The sequence below is a fragment of the Muscardinus avellanarius genome, assembly GCF_963383645.1.
Source record: "Muscardinus avellanarius genome assembly, chromosome: X".
Taxonomy (NCBI): domain Eukaryota; kingdom Metazoa; phylum Chordata; class Mammalia; order Rodentia; family Gliridae; genus Muscardinus; species Muscardinus avellanarius.
The window spans coordinates 73,340,807-73,359,243 of NC_137792.1; positions in this window are offsets into that span (position 1 = coordinate 73,340,807).

Sequence of the window (18,437 nt, forward strand, 5' to 3'; positions counted from 1 at the left end):
ATTTAGAATTTAAACAGAGACCAACTCCTGTTCTTGGACTTAGAAAGTATTTTCCAGGCAGAGTATAATTTAAGGTACAACTTTCCTTGTAACTGATCAGTATATACAAAACTGTTGTAACAAATGCCTTCCTCATGTCCTGGCAAATAAGTTGCTGATAAGATACAGAAATAAAAATATAACCACCTGTTCAATATGAAGTTCCAGGAAAGAAGGGGTGGTGGAGAGATGTGTGAGTTCCTATGTCCTCAACTCAAGGACTTTCATAAACCAAATGAGCTAAATCACTAAAAGAAAACTGTGGTTCCCAACCAACCAAGTACATAACAAAGTTGGAACAAAGCAGGGACTATGTTCCTTAGCTTGGATTGGGTTTGTTCATAGACTAGTTTCCAAAAGCAGAGTGAATGAGTTGCTGAAATGCTATTGTGGTGGTGCATACCTGAAATCCCAGTACTTGGGAGGTTTGCAGATTTGAGGCCAACCTCCGCAAGATAGTGAGACCGCCTGCACCTTAACGAGATCCTGGTCCCAAATAAAATAATAAATAAAATAGGACCGGAGGTGTAGCTCAGAGGCGGAATGCCCTTGGGTTCAGCCTCCAGCACTATAAAATTTATTTTAAAATTGTAAGTAAAGGTCTGAGAGTATGGCTCAATGGTAGAGTGCCCCTGGGTTCACAGAAGTGCAAGTAAGGGCTGAGTAGGCCAAAGCTTCTAGGAGATTTGTCAAAGTCATAGAAGTATCTTTCAAATAAAGATGGATGTTATACCCAAATTTTATAAACCTAGAGCAATGGGGCAGAAATGCAGGTGACAGTGAGGTCATTTTGCGTTCACTGTTACATTGTCCCCCTTTGCCTGCCTCCTTAACAATAGATTTGTCAATGATTCGATTCACCTACAGAATCTCCTGAGAGTACTGCCCTGTTATTGAACAAATAGTTACAGTAAGAATGTATAGATTTGTGTGCAAATTGGATTTTGTTACACTGACTTCCTCCAGACCTAGAGTGAGTCTGGTATGTGCAACTTTAACTTGAAATGAGAACTCTGAAGATTTTCATTTTCCCAGGATCTCTGGATGAAATGGATACTTTTATGGCATTTTTTCTCCCAGGGCTTACTTGAAGTGAGAACAGAGAGGCTATAGAAGTGTGTATACTCTTCTCTTTCTTTGGAGTAGAGATCAAGCAGATAAGAGCCAGGGATGTTCAACCAGAAAGTACTTCCCTTCAAAGCAGGAATATGAGCCGGTCAGTTCTTTCAGCTCTTGATATTCCCATGTCTCAGGTTTAGGGTTTGAGTTAGGAATCAACAAGTGTTTACATGTATAGAACTGAACAAGATTTCTGGGAGAGGTGATGCACACGTGTAATCCCAGCCTTTTTGGAGGCTAAGGAAGGAGGATCACAAGTTCAAGGCCAGCCTGGGCAACTTAACAAGGTCCTGTCTCAAAATAAAAATAAATGGGGCTGAGGGTATAGCTCAACTGAATAGCATTTGCCTAGCATGTGCAAGGTCCTAGGTACAATTGCCAGCAGCAACAACAATAAAAATTAAACAAGCTAACACTCTTTACTTGTGTATGAGCAGGTCTTTGCTTGTCCCTTTCAAACTGTTCACTAACACAAGTTTTGGAATGTTCCAAACTTCACTCCAGCCTATTCCTGCATTAATCAATTCCCCAGATACTGTGTTAACCTCTCAACACACACATACTTAAAGGTTATTATCCAAATTAAGTATAGTGGTGCATGCCTGTAATCCTGGTACTTGGGACACTGTGACAGGAGACTGGCAGTTTTCAGAATGCCTCAGCAATGTAACAAGACCCTGTTTAAAAATAAAATAGTACTGGGAGTGTGAATAGGAGGTAGAATGCCCCTGGGTTCAATCCCTAGTACCACATGCACAAAACACCCAATCCAAGCTGCATCACGCTTTTGACTATAGAGTACCTTCAAAGACAATGAAGTTTAGAACACACAGATCAGCAGAACTTTGAGCTTGTGAGAAAAGACATGTGCTTAATTGGGCCACAAAATTGGAGAATGGGGTGCCACTGAAGTGAAGAAGGAATAAGAGGCATTAAAAGTAAACTGAGTCACCATAAAATCTTTAAGACTTTATCCATGCAAATAAAGATTCATGAATGGTGCAGCTCCAAACTGGAAATGGATCCTGAGCTCCACCAAGGGAAAACAAGGGGAAAGCCTTCATAGGACAGCACAGAAATAAAGCAAAGGATGTATTTTATTGGTTATATTCAGACAATTGCTTTGTTTGGCCTATTCCATCAGAAAGTCCCTAATCATATAATTATAAGTTTTGTTAACTACTTCTGCTTGGTTAGCTTAAATTCTGTATTTTTTAATATAGACATTTGCAAGAAGTAGCTCAAGGTAAGTTTCACTTATGAGTGCAATTTAAACAACATTAAAGTCACTTATGAAGCCTAACTGGTTTTGTCTGTTCAAAGATTCTTTCAGACATTTTCGTTAACTTTAACAGTGGTCAGTATCAGCAACTTTCTCCAGACCATCTGTTGTCCTTTGCATTTTTGTTCAAGTTCTCCATGGCAAAATACAATCTAAACTGTATATTCAGTCACTTTCAGGGATATTCAGTGTCTTCATGACATTCTCAATTTAAAACCTTCTCTGTAACTGAGTGTGGTGGTGCATGCCTGGAATTTCAGTGCTTGAAAGGCTGAGACAGGAGGATTGCAGATTCAAGGAAAGCCTCAACAAAGTAGCAAGACTCTCAGCAACCTAGCAAGGACCTGTTTCAGAAACAAAAAACTAAAAATGAAAGGCTTAGAATGTCACTTGGAGGTAGAATGCCCGTGCATTTATTTCTCATTACCACAGAAAATTAAGGATAAAACCTTCTCCAGGTCTTATTACAGAAGCAAGGATGCCATGTCCCTTCCTGTTTCCTCTCATCAAATGTCTGTCCCCTCCAAAAGCTATTCAGAAGTTTCCCCTTTCACCTTTTCAGGTCTAATAGTGTGTGGGTTCACATTCTTTTCTAACTATGCAAACACCACCTGTTTGATAATATGGTCCAAAATTTTGCTGGAGCTCAGTATCAGGATCACTACTTTGCAGTTTCCGGAATCCACTCACATGCATGTTTATATTTAGTTGTCACCATCAACATTGTCCATCTGACCATATTTAGCCAACTTTTGTGGGGGCTGTTGCTGTGACCTTGTAATGAAGCTTTAAGCATGCTTATCCTGATCAAGGAATTAAAAGATCACCTGTTCATTGCAGCCAGCAGCCTCTTTAACCTGTTTCATTTTAGATATAGTTGGGTTGAAGGCAGGAAGACAGTGTTCAATGGTCTGTAATTGGTCAATGGTTTTTGGGGTGCCTGTCCCTCTGCAAAAATGCTCAGGTGAACAGCAAGACCCAATTCTTTCTGGGAGCCATGCAGTGTGGGGACCCACAACTGGTCACAAATGGCTAAGCCACAGCAATTGAGTAAAGGGCACAATCCTCTTGTTGTTTGAGTGGAACAGAGATTGTGACTGGGTCTATTCCCCCTGTTTGGAAGAAATTATACTAAATAAGTTTATCTTGTTTCATAAATCAAAATAAAAAATCTCCTTTAAATGAGCACCCAGGGAAGATTTAGCAGAGAGATGGAATGTTACAATAGGTGAACCTCCAGGATCAGTGGAATATGGTGAGAAGGGCTTGAGGGGAATTCCATGACAGTGGATGACCTAGTTTATGCACTGAGCTCTTTAGGACACTCATATTTTAGCAGTTGTTTTAACAGTTTCTATTTAGGAGTTAAAGTAGGGGCAGGAGATATATTTCAGTGATAGAGTACTTGCCTAGCATGCCAGAGGTCCTGAGTTCAAACCGGGGGGAGAGGGAGACAGAGGGGACAGAGAGACAGACAGACAGACAGACACCATGGGATGAGTGAGTCCTGGATTATAAACTCCACAAGGTAGGGCCCACACCTATTGTTCACCAATGTAGCCCTAGTGCCTAGAACAATACCTGACACAGAGAAGGGGCTCAAGAAGAATTTGTTGATAAATGAATGGTGAGAAGTTGAAGAAGCAGGGTGCAGCTTGACAAGCAGGCATGTGCTCAGGGACTGGCCCAAGCCACAGAGCAGCAGGACTAATTTTAGTCCCCACCTGCTGGTGGAAACTAGGCTCTAAATATTCTGCCAGGCTTGGTTGGCATTAGTGTATGCTCAATTTCAAAGCTGCAAAAATAGATTGGAGGCTTCAAGAGAGCAGGAACCACATCTGCCTCAATCACTGTTGTATCCCCAGTGCCTGAGAATGGAGCGAAGATCATAGTAAGTTCTCTTAAATATTTGCTGAGATGGGAGAGTTGAATTCTCACTGGGCCTGTGCCACTAATTAGCTGCAAGGTAGGCGAATGATTGCTCCTTCTCTGAGGCTTTCATTTCTTCTCATGTGCAACGAGGAGACTGGGCCTGCTGCTATCAAAACCCCTTCCACTGTGCATATTCTGTGGTTAGAGTAGTACTCCATTTCTGAGAAATTCAAGCATTATAAACCCAGCTGGATCAATGGGATGTATGTGTTGGGGGGAGGAGTACTGGGAATTGAACCCAAGGACATTCTACCTCTGAGCTACACCCCAGCCCTAGTTTATTTTATTTTTGCAACAGGACCTCACTAAATTGCTGAGGGTCCTCACTAAGTTACTGAGGTTGGCTGTAAGCTTCCAATCCTCCTGTCTCAACCTCCCAAACACTGGGATTACAACTGTGTACCACCATGCCCAGATCAATGGGAATTATTAAAGTAGCATGAACAACAGGGAAGTTCCTATGTTTCTAGGGGGCAGGAAACTACCTATTTCCAAGCAGTCTGTACTGACACCATTTGGAGTTTCTTGTCAATTTCAAGCTTGCTCTCTGCAAACAGGAAAAGGACAACCGTGACCCAGAAACATTTCAGTTTGCTTCCCCCTAGGGAGTAGCTGAGTGTATGTCAAACTCCCATCTGACAGGGGTCCAGGTTTAAGGGTGGAAGCTAATTAAATCAACGAAAGGACTATTTATGAGTTTCTGAAAGTCCTGGATAGCTGAGCGGGGTTGTTCTGACCCAGGGAGCATGTGCACAGGGGTTTCCTTATCCATGCCAGGTATGTTTGTTTTGGTATACTGGTACATGTAAGAGGCTACTATTAGCCACAAATGCTTGGTTTTCCTATTTGTAGAGACAACACTAAGACCCTGACCCCCATATCACTAATGAGGCACCAGTCCCAGCTCCTATTCACTCTTCTCATGGGCAGAAGCTATGTAGGCACAGTGATCTATCTGATGGTACTCCTTGGTTGAGCAAGGCTGGACTTTGGAGTTTGTGGTTTTACTGCATTCCATGTGGAGGCTTATTCCAGGTCAGGCACTATATCACCTAGAAAAAAATATTTGTAACTTCCCAGGGATCTGTTTTGAGAATGAACCCTAGGATCCCTCTGTCCTAAGGCTTGGGGTCACTGCATCCTGACTAGTGGCCCAGACCTGAATGCTGTTGAATTCTCTGAAAGTCAAGGATGGCTAGAACTGTTAGTCTAAAAAGGAGTATAAATATTGGAAAAGATGTCAGTGAAAATGGCCAAGATGATCAGGGGAGCTCACATAGGATTGGGAGAGAGAAAATGTGACAATGTAACCAGTAGGTGATCAAATCAAACTGACTCTATGAATTGGGGTGTAACTTTGATAAGGGTCACTGTCTACCTTGGGGATGGCATGTCGAGTTATTTTCTAAATTGTGCTCCTTTCAAATTCTTAGCCCATTTACTAATTTATAATTTGGTTTCCATTTTGATCATCAATTTTCCCCAAAGGATTGGAAGTGACTTTCTTCCCTAGTTAATTTTCAAAGCAGAACCATTTTTTAAGACACTTTCACTTCTGGCAACAGCAGCGAGGCAGCTTGGCTGTAGAAGGAGGGCTGGGCCTCCAGTTCTGGTTACCAAAGTATTCAACATGACAAGTATTTATGGGGCACCTGTGTGCATAGCTCTGTGGGGCTATAAAAGACAGAAAAGCTGTCTCTGTCTCTTTTGCTTGGCCCACTCCACTCCCAGGGCCTTAGGAACTTTAAGGGGTAGGAGGGCACAAAGGTGAGACCCTCAGAACAAAGTAGGACAAGTGACAATTAGGGACTTAGGAGCCTTCTATAGAAACTGCAAAATTAGGGGACCCTTTTAGAGATCACTGATTGTACTTCCCAACCTGGGGTTCACAGACCTTCAGAACTACAAGTGTTTTTTTTTTTTTTTTTTTTCTGGACGTGGAGTAGAACTTGTAACCACAGGAAAAAACAAAGTCTTCTTATTTTTAGAATGTTATTGGTGCAATGTAATTATAGACTGCAGTGAAATTCAAAGTGACATATTTATATATGCACACAATTTCTCCTAGTGTGGTTCCCTTCTAACTCCATCCCACCACCCTTTCCCCGTACATACTAGTACATTATGTCTTCTTACTTCAAGATTTTGGTTAGAGTGGAGGCAAGTAAAGAACTGTTGTTTGTTTTTTAAAACCTGATGTTTTATATTTAAGCAAGCACATACGCATTTTAAAATTCAAAGCCTTAGGTTTCAAAGAAACCGTGTGTGTGCCATGGTAGGCTGCTTCAGACTATATTCTGAACTAGCCTGCCCTACCCACATGACACTTGTATAAATTTTTAGTGATACGGCACTATGGAAATGTAAGAAGCTATACAATTGTGCAAGTAGTGCTTGGTACCATGGCTCACACCTGTAATCCCAGTGACATGGGAGGCTGATGCAGAAATATCACAAAGTTGGAAGCCAGTCTGGGCAACTTAGTGAGACCTTGCCTCAAAACAAAAATGAAAAGGAATAGAGGTGTAGCTCAGTGGCGAAGGCATATCTGGGTTCAATCCTCAGCACCACACACATTTTTTTCATCTAGTGCCACATTAGAAAGGAAAAAAGAAACAAGTGAGCTTAATTTTAGTGATACATTTTCTTTAAACCATTAGGTCCCAAATATTACCATCTCAATATGTAACCAATATTTTAATAAATATTAAACATTTAAATTTTTAGACCATGTCTCTGTGTATTTTATAGTTCTCACACATTTCAGCTCAGACTAGCTACATCTCATGTGCTCAATAGCCACATGTGGCCAATGATCATTATATTGAACAGTGAGTTCTCACCTGCTTTTTTTCCCCCTATAAGTGAGGGAAAAATGCCATCCCCTGAGATCAGTTTCTTGTCTGCCTTAAACTTCCTGCCACCAAACTTTGGATTTTAAGCCTAGCTATTCACCCTTTCTTTCATGATTTGAGTGTTATAGGCAGGTAAACACACAGGCACAGCATTCCCTCACGTATTTTGCTATGTACCTTTCACATTCTCTTCAGAACCACTTTTAGCCCCTCAAAGACCAAAATGTTCTTTCCTGTAGCCTTTTACACCCGTGCCCAGCCTCACAGCCTTACAAACCACATAAACTATTCCTTGGTCAGAAGTTAATGAGTATGCATATGCCAGGTGGGATGGTGAACGTCTGTAATTCCAGTTTTTGGGGAGGCTGAAACAGGAAGATCACAGGTTCCAGGCCAGCCGTGCATGATAACTTAGCACGACATTGTTTCCAAATGGAAATTAAAAGGACTGTGTAAGCTCCATGGTATAGTTCCCCTGGGTTCAATTCTCAGTACCATAGAAAAAAAGGTTTATATGAATTTATGTGTGACATTACTCCCCCTACATCTCATCAGTACTCCGATTCACTTCATATACATTTTTGCATTTTAAAACCAAACCCATGAAATTTCAAAGAAATTTCATGCTCATGTCAGGCTTCTTCAGATTATGTTCTGAAATAGTCTCCCCTACCTGCTTCCATGGTACTTGTATACACTTTTAGTGATATACTAATGGGGAAATGTAAGAAGCTCTAAGCTGATTATGCAGCCCTGTGCTGTCCAGTAGAAATGCAGTTCAGGCCAATGTGTGTAACTGAAATTTTCTAGTAATACTGGGAGCTAATAGCAAAGAACCTCATCCCAGCTCTTGACTGTGGGAAATTTTACATTCCTGGGCTGAGGCAACAGGAAGCAGCCTTTGAGGGTGGGGTGGTTCGATGCTATTACATGGGTAATATATAGTCATAAATGAGAAAATATAGCGGATGGAAGGAAGAAGAAAGTCATCCATAATCTTTCCACTTGCACCTAACCACTTTTACTACTCTTTCTTTCCTGCTGGGCTTTGTTTTTGTTTTTGAAGTTCTAGGTATTGAGCCCTGGGGAACTCTACCTTTAAACTACACCAGCAACCCTATTTTCTTTTTCATTTGGAAACAGAGTCTTACTAAGTTGCTGCATGCTGACCTCCAGTTTGCAATTTTCCTGTTTTAGCCTCCCAAGTAAACCTGTGGTGGTGCATACCACCCTGGCCCAGCTCTGCCAGGGAAGTTTTAAAGGCCATTGTACAGGTACACCTCGGATCAGGACCACAGAGCTGCTCCACAGCAACAGGCTGCTCATGACAGCTTTCCAAGGAAGGGCAACCTTCCCAGGTCTTTCTCACATGAATCTCCTCCTAACAAGAGGGACTGAACTGAGCCATCCCAGTGCAGCCTGGGCTGTTCCCTCCTCCACAAACCCAGCCCTCCCCCCTGGGTAGCTACACACACACACACACACACACACACACACACACACACACCAACACTGCTTAAGCAGGAAGCGCTGTGCCAGGGCGACATTGTGCTCCTTAGAGGTTGGGGCAGCCTGTAGAGGTTCCTTGACCTCAGTGGCCCTGGGCTGATCCCCTGCCAGAATAGAGGAGCTGGAGTGCCAAGAATGCAGTGGAATCCCGCTGAGGCTGGAGCCTTGCTGGAGAAAATGTGTGGAATGCCATTTGTTAGGCACACTGGCCTTTGCACAGAAAAGCTATCTGGGCTTCAACAAAGGTAGGACCCATTGTCCCTGGACTAAGGGTCTTATCCAAGTTCACTTCTCTCTGTCTCAAAAGGAGGATCCCAGCTCATTAAAAACAAGACAAAGCAGCAGTACTGCAGAGATTACTTGAACTTGACAAAGTTCTCACCCTGTTTCAAATTTGAGTCTGATGTCAAGTCGGATGTAAAACAATAACAATCTTGAGCTATTTATAGAAGGGAGATGCTTATGTGTCTAAGTCCACTGCACTGTACAGTGTAAGGAAAATGTTCGGAATGAATACTATTGAGGAAGTTTGTATTTTTATTTGGAAACGTTCATGTTTATTATTCATTTTTTGTAACTTTGCCTGAAATCCAGTTGTAGTGATGGGGAAGGGTGGGTGGCATCAAACAGCTTTACATCTGCCTAATACTTTACACTTGATAAACATTTTAAATAAAAATCTCTTTTCACTTTTTAAAATAAAATACAGTCCTGGAGTTAACCCTGAGAGATATGGGCTGTTTGTATGGCGAGAGAAGGGAGCTGAGCCCACCAGGAGGTAAAAGGAGTAGCCCATACTAACAAACAGGATCTCATTAAATTGCTGAGGCTGTTCTCATATCTGTGATCCCCCATCTCAGTCTCTTAAGTACTGGGATTATAAGCATGTGCCACCATGCTGGGCTCCCAAACAACTTTATTTTTGTGCCATCTAATAGAGCTTCCTCTTTCTGTTTTTAATATTTATTTTTTATTTCCTTAGAACTTTCTCTAATGATGGGAATGGTCTATATATACTATGCAATGGGGATGTAACTGTTGAAAACTTGCTTGAAGCTGGGCATGGTGGCACACACTTGTAATCCCAGTGGTTGGGAGGCTGAGACAGGAGGATGGCAGGTTCACGTCCAGCCTCAGCTATTTAGCAAGGTCCCCTGTAACTTAGTGAGATCCTGCTTCCAAATAAAGAGTAAAAATAGGGTTGGGGTGTAGCTTGGAGATAGAACGCCCCAGGTTCAATCCCCAGTACCAAAACAAAACAAAACAAAATACAACACAACACAAAACAAAACAAAAAAAAACTATCAATTAATATGTATTTGGAGTGGGGTGGGACCCAGAGGGATACACATTAAGTGCTATGTACATATTTCTTTGTATCTCTTTGAACTTCACTATTCTTATAATAAACCAATAAAAGAATAAAAACACAGCAACATCACAATAAATATTGGGGATAAAAATTTCAAAAGTAAAAGAAATTTAAGTAAGAAATATCACAAACAAAAGGAAACACAATTGTATTTCTATATACTAAGAGTAAACACTAGAAACATACAACCCACCTCTGTTTACATTAATAAACATAAAAAATAGATTTAAAAATAACATTAAAATAATAATAGTTGACATATATCATGCTTACTTCGTGCTAGTTACTCTTCCAAATGTTTTGAATAAATTATCTTATGCTAACCACAGTCATGAAGGAAAATGTTATTATTCCTCCCATTTACAAACGAAGAACCTATAGCATAAAGATGTGTAGTGCCTTGCTAAATTCACATAGCTAGTATGTGTTAGATTACATATTTGAATATAGACTTCCCCAACATCTAATCCTGGATCTTCTCACCTTTGCTTTTTAACAGAGTGGAAAGAGCATTTATGAAATATAGATACTGGTCCTCACGAAGTTCTCTCATGTTTGACCTCAATGTACATTAATTCATTTGGCATTTATTTAGTGACGACTACATGTGTATCTCTGTGGGGGGGATACGGTAATGGTGTGGATTAAAAGAGAAGATTGTCAAGAAATTGACAATACTGTAATATTAATGAGACAGAATGTAAAAAGGGCTTGAGGGAGGTATTTGCAGAACACCAGATGTTCCAGGATCTCAGCTTACTGCAAGGGGAGGGAGGGTATATGATCATACAGAGCAGGATCAGACAAGAGCTTGAAGCCCAATGTGAATGGGGCATAAGATGTGGGAAGACTTGGGGGAATGAAAGGTAAGTCTAGAAAAGCAGGTAGGGCATCTATTTGAATGGAATGCTGAGAAGTTTCATTTATAGCATGTAGGTGACAAGGAACTCTGGCAGGATTTTGAGGGGGAGCACTAGAGAACACATACCAGCAGGGCTAGGAAAAAGCAACTACATCTGGAAATCCAAGTGCCCAGTTGAATGGGAAACATCTGATGTTTCCTACCAACCACAATATGTGCCCCTAGGCCACTACCTTTGAGATTCTGATTAGGAGGAGTAAAAGCATTGACGTGATCTAGCAACACACACACACACACACACACACACACACACACATATGTATATGTATATGTATGTGTATATGTATATGTATATGTATATGTATATGTATATGTATATTGATGTTGCAGACTGAACCCAGAGGCATTCTAACTCTGAGCTACACCCTTAGCCCTATTTTATTTGTTTTTGTTTTAAAACAGGGTCTCACTAAATTGTGAAGAACCTCGATTAGTTGCTGAGGCTGTCCTTGAACCTGCAATCCTCCTGTATCAGTCTCCCAAGTACTGGGATTACAAGCATGTGTCACCCACCTGGTTTTAACTTATTTTAAATATAATTTTATTGGTGGATTGTGATTCTACATCATAGTGAAGTTTAGAGTGATACAAACATTCATTCATGCACAAAGCACTTCCGGTATTTTCTTCCGCATCCCAATCTACTCCACCCCGCCTTATAAATATTGGTAAAATTGGTAGTGAAACCTTCAAACATAGACATAGCATTACTTGAACTGTGTTCTTCATCAACCCTCCTTTTCCTCTCCCCAGTCCCATCTCACTATTATATTATTCTGATCCTCCTCTCTCTACCTTTTATAGGAACCCTTTCCATGGCATTGGACCTACCTGGATAATCTAGGATAATCTCCCTAGTTTAGGATTCCTATGTAAAGTTCCTTTACCATGTAAACTAAAGTTTCTGGGGATTAGAATGTGGGCATTTTAGTGTAGAACATCTTCTACCCTACTATACCTACCCATTTCTCAAGCACTTGACAAGAAAAATGGGTGTATGTGAGCTGTATCAATTTAGGTTTTCTCCCTGGTGCTAATAGGAACTTGATGAAACTATGGGGGAGACATCCTGTGGGTCAAAAAGTTATACTCTCTGACTTTTTCCTGCCACTCACAGAGAACCCTGACAATGAGAAATGATCATTGACCTCAGAAATGAGCCACTTGGGACCCCTGAATGGGCTACTGTTGAGCTCAGAATTAAGGAAACCTCCACTGGGCACACAGGCTTGTCCTGTATTCTCAGTGACTTGGGAAGCTGAGATAAAAGGATTGCAGGTTTGCAGTACCTTAGTGTCCTTGTGTAATCCCATTTCAAAATAAAAAGGGTTGGGAGTAAGTGCCCCTGGGTTCAATCCTCAGTACCACAAACACACACACACACAAAAAAAAAAAAAAGGAAGGAAGGAAGGAAGGAGCCTCAAAAGAGATGAATGCAAAGGCTTTCATTGACCTCCTTGTTTTTGTTAAGGACTATACTAAGTGATAGGATATAGCTGTGTATGGCTTGGTCCTTCCTGCACGGTGCCCAAACTCTTGCAAGGAAGGGAGATAGACTGACAATGCTTATCTGATATTACCATGCACAAATGTCCCTGTGGCTGTATAGCAGCTAAACTGTTGAACGCTGCCCTTGGGGAAGCCTGGAGGTGCTAATCTAGCCCAATGGAAGGAAGAACCAATAAAGAGCTAATATATACATGGAGCACTTTAAAAACTTAAGTTTCTTGAGCCAGGCATGGAGGTGCATGCTTGTAATCCCAGCATTTGGGAGGCTGAAATAGGAGGATAGTGGTTCATGGACAGCCTCTGCTACTTAGTGAGCCCCTTTGCAACTCAGTGAGACCCTGTTTCAAAATAAAGAATAAAAAATGGGGCTGGGGGTGTAGCTTAGAGGTAGAATACCCCTGGGTTTCATCCCCAGTACTGCAAAAAATACATAAAAATAAAATAAAAACTAAGCATCTTGGATGTGAAGTCACTCAATACAACTATCCTTATGTCCATTTTACAGATGAAAAAACTGAGGTACCAAAGTACCGCATCCAAGACGTACAACGAGCAAATGGCAAAACTGGGATCCAAACAGCTTCAAAGACCATTCTTTTAACCCCAGTGCTATAACACTTCCTGAGCAAGGATGCCACGCCTAGGTTGCAGATGCCCAAACTACAGCAGAACCACTTCCCCTGACTCCAGGGACTGGATAGTTTATTCTTGGATATGACCTCGAACTCTAGTCAGAGGTTTGGTGTTCCCTTGGCAGCCCTGGAGATTTGAGAGGTAGTGAAGAGCTCCCAGGGTTCCTATAGTTCCATGGAAATGACAGGCTTGGTAACTTGGCTTTTTTCTTTTTTTTTTTTATTGGTGCACTGTATTCATACATAATAGTGGGATACAAACTTTTGTAGACATACATGCACATCGCCCAGTCAGCCCCCACCGAATCCCCACCCCATTCTCTCCCCATCCCTCCCTTCTATGCTTGGCTTAGTGGTTGACATCTAGTATTATAGCAATTTATCCAAAATTAAAAATGATAATCTCACATAACAGTTTCATTTGTCTGATATCAAGCTTTTGATGACTTAAAGATAACATTTCAATATTTCTTTTTGCTTTCTTTCTTACCAGAGAATCTATTTTTTTCTATTTTTTAGGTGAAACTATCATATATTTATATATTTACTTTTCAGAAAAAAAATCTATCCTAATATGGAATATGGACTCTAGGTACCCACAATGATCTTGAAAAAGAACAAAGCTAGAAGATGTATATTTTCTGATTTCAAACCATATAAAGCTACAATAATTGAAACAGTGTAGTACTATTCTAAAGGCAGATATATAAACCATTGGAGTTAAATAAAAGTCTAGAGCTAAATTCTTCCCTATATTGTCAAGTTATTTTTGACAAGGTTTCCACGAACATTTGGTGGCGGAAAAAATAATCTTTTAACTAAATATTGTTGAAAAATAATAATTACTTGGCTTTTTTCATCTGTTACCCAAGCCTATGAGAGATGCTGGACTACACATCATTCTCTTGTTTTACCTAAAAGAAACCATGAAAGCCTAATGAGGATGGAAAGAAAAATCCATTGATGGTCTTCCTGAAGGAAAGCCAAGGGCTTTTGGCATCCTGTGAACCCTCCTCCTTCATGTACAGGATAGCTAAGGGTTGACATAGATAAATATCTTCACTGCATGGCAGACCCAATCATTTAGAACCCACCCACTTGAACTGCATACAAGACTGAGTTAAAGCTGCTTCTGCTCTAGCTCTGAATCACGGTTTGCTGAGGAAAATTAATAGTGTAATCTTGGAAGAATTAAAGAGAACCAGTGCGTCAACCTCCTTCAAGCCTTGCAGATGTCTATGCTGACACACAAAAAACATGCTGATTGAAAAACATTCTTTCACATTCCATGGATCCTGCAAAGAGTTCTTAGGAGCTATATAGTTAGATGGAACCTAATGACTAAATGGAATAACCTTGGAACCAGTTTCTGAAGAATGACACACCCCACCTCTGTTTTAGATCATTATATATGCATATAATAAGCTTTAGGGTGTTAGCATTCCTTGACATTCAGTTGTTTTGCCAATGGTTTTCAAATCAGTCTTTCAAATACTTCCCCCCCCGCCCCATATTTCAAGGCATTATTTGTGCTAGGTGTATTTTTTTTTTTTTTTGCGGGTCTGGGGATGGAACCCAGGGGAACAAATGATAGACATTTGAGTTGCTTTCACTTTTTGGCTTCTTCACATTATTCACATTCGGCATTATTCACATTATGAATAATGCTTCAATGAACATTCACAAATAAGCTTTTTTGTGGATATATTTATTTGTTTAAGTATGTAACTAGGAGTTTAAATTCTGGGTCATATGGTAACACTTATGTTTAACTTTTTTTGGTGTGAGGCTGTAATGCACCAATAAAAGCACAAAAATGTCTATTTTTTGCTCATTTTAATTGAGCTTATATTATTATCATTACTTTGCTATTGAGTTGTAGGAGTTCCTTATATATTTGGGAGATTAACTCTTTATCACATATATGGTTTACAAATGTTTTATTCCTTTGCATAGGTTATCTTTTTCATTCTGTTTTTTCCTAGCTGCGCAGAAGTGTTTTAGTTTATTGTAGTACCACTTTTCTAGTTTTGCTTTTGTTGCCAGTTCTAGAAAAGAAGCACTTTTGAAATTTTTGTGCCGAGGATTCAAGCCAGGAACACTCTACCACTGACCTACCTCCCCAGCACTTTTTAAAATTTTGAGACAGGGTCTGACTAAGTTGGCTAGCTGGCCTGGAATCTGACATACTCCTGTCTCAGTCTTCCAAGTTGTTGGGATTACAGGTATATACCACAAAATCTGGCTCTAACATTTTTTGTGGGTCTGGGGATAGAACCCAGGGGCATTTGACCTTCAAGTTATACCCCCTGCTCTGTTTTTTATTCTTTATTTTGAAACAGGGTCTCACTAAGTTGTGGAGGGCCTCACTAAGTAGCTGAAGCTGTCCACAGACCATGATCCTCCGGTCACAGCTTCCAGAATTCTGGGATTATAATCATGCCACCATGCCCGGCTGGCTCTAATTTTTTATTTTTTTATCCTGTAATTTTGCTTAAATATTTCATTAGTTTTAAACAAGTGTTTTGGTGGACTCTTTGGGATTTTCTACATATAGGATTATGCTATCTGCAAACAGATAATTTTACCTTCTGTTTTACAATTTGAGTACCTTTCTATTGCTTTTTCTTGCAGTATTACTATGGCTAGGACTGCTAGGACTATGATGAATAGCAGTGGTGAGAGTAGACATCTCTGTCTTGTACTTGATCCTGTACACAAAGCCTTCACTACTATTTAACTGTTAAGTGTGGTAGTAGTTGTAAGCTTTTAATATATAATTTTATTATATTGAGGCAGTTTCCTTCTATTCCTTTCTATTCTTAGTTTGTTGAGTATTTTTAGCATGAAAGTGTGTTGATGTTTGTATAATGCTTTTTCTCAACTCAGAAGATCGTGTATGTGGTCTTTATTCTTTGTTTTGCTAGTACATTGACTGATTTTCATATATCTAGACATCTTTGTATTCCTGGTATAATTCCAACTTGGTTCTGGCATATATAAATAGAATCTCTCCTCATCCATAGTAGATAATGTTTCAAGATCTTCAGTAATACCAGAAACTCTGGGTAGTACCCAATCCTAAAATTTAATGCCTGTGCATGCATGTGTGCATGCATGTATAAGTGTGTGTGCTGTATGCATGTGTGTGTGTGTGTGTGTGTGTATGCATGTGTGTGTATTAATGGGAATTGAACCCAGGGTATTCTACCCCTGAGTTATACCCCTAATCCTAATTTTGTTTTTGTTTTTTGTTGTAACAGGATCTCACTAAGTTGCAGTGGCTGACCAGGAACCTGCGATCCTCCTGTCTCAGCCTCCGAAGTACTGAGATTACAGGCATAGTCCACCATGCCCATCTCTGCCTTTTTCATCTTAATTAATCACATATTATGCACTGTGGCGGAAACTTTTGCATTTTGAGAAACAACAACAAAATCAGCATTCATTCGTTCAATTATTTATTTCTTTTGGATGCTAGAAATTGAACCAAGGGGCATTCTACCTTTGAGCTGTACGCTCGGCCTTATTTTATTTTTATTCGGAAACAGAGTCTCATTAGGTTGCTGAGAGTCTTGCTACTTGCTGTGGCTGTCCTGGAACCTGAGATCCTCTTGTCTCAGCTTTGCAAACACTGAGATCACAAGTATGCACTATCATTCCTAGCTGCATTTCTTTGTTTCTTTTACACAATTTCACAGATATAAGATTCATTTTTATTGATCTTAGCTACATCAGCTTACTAAGTTGATAACTTTCACCTTTCCTTTTAAGGACAGTCTTTCTGCCTTCTTGTTGACATATCCAGATTGCCAGATTCACTCTTGTGTTTGGGGGCCATTAAAAAATAAGAATTACTTGAACACAAGCACTGAAGTACCACAGCAGTGGATCTGATAACTGAGATGGTACTAAGTGACTAACAGGCATGTAGCTTATAAAGTACGGATACACTGGACAGAAGAATGGCTTGTGTCCCAAGTGAGATGAAGCAGGATGGCATGAAACTTCATCACACTACTTAGAAGGAAGGGCATATGACCTAATCTTTACAAATTGTTCATTTCTAAAATTTTCTATTTAACAATAGACTGCCAGCCACTAAAAGTATAGAATGTGAAGCTGCTGATAAGCCAAGAGTGGGAGAGTGGGAGTGGTACTGTAACCTTTTAAATGCTCTGTTGAATTCAGTTTTCCAGTATTTTATTGACGTGCTTTTCATTATTATTTATGAAGGTATATTGGTCTGTAGTTTTCTTTACTTGTTATATGCATACATCTGGATTTGGTGTCAGCATAATGCTGACTACTATAATGTGTTTGGAAGTGTTCCTTCCTCTTTATTCAGATCTTTTTGATGCATTTGAATAGGCATATGTAGCAACAGATATCTGTAGTTTTGCTTAGAATGTTTGCCCAAACCATAAATGATATCAAACCAGGTAGATTTTTTTGCCATGCCATTGTCTGTTGTGGAGAGCTTTCCACAATACTACATACTGAGCCCTCCTTACTTTTTATAACTGATCCACGATCATCAGTCAATACTTTTTGTTTCCTTTATCCCTCCTTTTGGCTTTCACAGGAGAAATCTTAGCTGGGATACAGCTGTGAGTAAGACAGACAAAGCCTCTGTATTCAGGGAGTTTATATCATAGTTGGGGGAGAGAGATAGCAACTTGATCAATAAGATATGATAGTTTCTGTTTATGATAAGTGATGTAAAGGTAATGACAGGGTCAAGCAATGATAGGGCCTAAAAGTTGATAGGTTTTTAGGGTGTTAGCGAAGACCTCTCTGAAGTTGTCTCCCTTTTTTGTGGTATTTGGGATAGAACCCAGGAACATTCTACCTCTAAGATACACCCCAATACTATTTTTTTTTATTTTGAGTGAAAGTCTCACTCAGTCGTGGAGGGCCTCACTAAGTTGCTGAGGCTAGTGTCAAACCTGCTATTCTCCTGTCTCAGCCTCCCAAGTACTGAGATTACAAGCACGTGCCAAATTAAGTGTTCCCTTTTGAACTGAGTCTTCAAGGAGCTATCTGTGTGACATGTAAATATTTGTTGAATGAATGCATGAGTAAATAAGAAGTAAAATATTGACTCAATACATAAATAGAAATAAATCAATTTCTTATATTAGTATATGTGTATGATTCTGTAGAGCATCTAGCTCTGTATGGGTATAATTATCTATAGAGGAATAACTGTCCTCTGAGGACAGGTAATTTAAGATCAGACGTCCTTAAATCAGATGCCACTATA